The 1,817-nt window shown below is 48.2% G+C and overlaps 1 pseudogene; it reads right to left on the reverse strand.

Annotated features, from left to right (window-relative positions):
* Positions 1 to 364: 364 nt before the first annotated feature.
* Positions 365 to 1,817, reverse strand: part of LOC107301551 — a 5,086-nt pseudogene continuing 3,633 nt past the window's right edge.

A 1,817-nucleotide genomic window follows, 5' to 3' on the forward strand; every position in this document is an offset into this window, starting at 1 on the left:
TGGCTGGCTCAGGAATTCTGGGAGTTGAAGTCCACCAGTCATAAAAGAGCCAAGGTTGCCTATCCCTGTCCTAAATCCTCCTGTTCTAAGCGGTGAGCCTCCAGGGGTGGGGAACCTTGGCTCCTTCATGACTTGTGGACTTCAACTCCCAGAATTCCTGAGCCAGCATGGCTGAGCTTGGAAACCTCTCCCTTACCCCTCAGCACGGCTGGCTCAGGAATTCTGGGAGTTGAAGTCCACCAGTCTTAAAAGAGCCAAGGTTGCCGACCCCTGGCCTAGCCTTAATCTGCAGTCTTACCAGCTGTGGGCCGCTGTTTGCACTGTGCGGAAAGGAAGACACCAGACAGCTTAAAACATCGATGTCGCCATTTCTTGGCTTCCTTGTTTAGCATTTTATTTTATTATCCTTATTCTCCTGGGCCCAACGTGGCTTCTACACGTACAAGGCGCACGTGGTGCCGTCTCCTCCATCCAAGTGACGGCACCCCCGTTACTTGCCACCCTGACGCTGAACAGAAGAGGAAGAGTAGCTCTAGGATTCAGATGTCCACTAAGAACCGAGAAACCTGGGAATGATAGGCAGGTTTCAAGTAGTCCCCCAGCTCTCCTTTGCTGACCCACAAGTAGTCCACTGTCTCCTTGGATGAAAGCTGGGGGCTGCCCTCCAAGAAGGCTTTGAAAAAGAACACTTTTCCTCCAGGGGTGGTCTCCGTGCGGATGGCCTTGGGGAACTTGAACTTGTAAAAGCCACAGGGTGCGTTTCCTAGGAACTTGGCCTGCATCTGGATTCCTTGGGAGGTTCAGAAGATGGAGAAGGAAAAAAAAAAACAAAGGCAGCAACCGGGTGAATACAATGAAAGCAAACAATATTTTCGTCCCTGTCCCCTACCCCAACCCCCTTTTTTTAAAAGCGCTTTCCTTCAATTCCAACATGCTTTTTAATATTGACTATGGAGGTTCTCAATCATTCAGATCATGGTGGTCCCAAAGGTATTTTTTCCAAAAGGTAACGGGACGTTCTTGATTGATTTGTTTTTCTTTGAAGATGTTTTGCTCCTAATCCAAGCCTCTTCAGTTGTTAACATTGACTTAGTTTCTATAGCACTAAGGCTTTCTGCCATGGTGGTGCAGTGATGAAAATGCAGACTCCGCCCACTGCCAGCAGTTCGATCCTAACCAGCTCAAGGTTGACTCAGCCTTCCATCCTTCCGAGGTGGGTAAAATGAGGACCCGGACTGTTGGGGGCAAGAGGCTGACTCTGTAAACCGCTTAGAGAGGGCTGTAAAGCACTGTGAAGGGGTATATAAATCTAAGTGCTATTACAAACTCTGCCCACTGCCAGCAGTTCGATCCTAACCGGCTCAAGGTTGACTCAGCCTTCCATCCTTCTGAGGTGGGTAAAATGAGGACCCGGATTGTTGGGGGCAAGAGGCTGACTCTGTAAACCGCTTGGAGAGGGCTGTAAAGCACTGTGAAATGGTATATAAGTCTAAGTGCTATTGCTATTTCAGGTTAACTCTGCCCTCATCCTGGAGTTCGATCCTGAGTGGCTCAAGGTCGATTCAGTCTTCCATCCTCCGAGGTCAATAAAATGAGGACCCAGATTGTTGGGGGCAAGATGCTGACTCTGTAAATCGCTTGGAGAGGGCTGTAAAGCACTGTGAAGCGGTATATAATTCTAGGTGCTATTGCTATTTAACTATGGTTACACTGCAACTGAATAGGATTCACACATCATGTTGTTCCATAAACCATGGCTCATGATGCACAATAGCTGGGTTCTCAAGAGGTTAACACACAAATAACAAATCGCAAGA

The sequence above is a fragment of the Protobothrops mucrosquamatus genome, unplaced genomic scaffold (assembly GCF_001527695.2).
Source record: "Protobothrops mucrosquamatus isolate PMUCROS unplaced genomic scaffold, P.Mucros_1.0 scaffold14374, whole genome shotgun sequence".
Taxonomy (NCBI): domain Eukaryota; kingdom Metazoa; phylum Chordata; class Lepidosauria; order Squamata; family Viperidae; genus Protobothrops; species Protobothrops mucrosquamatus.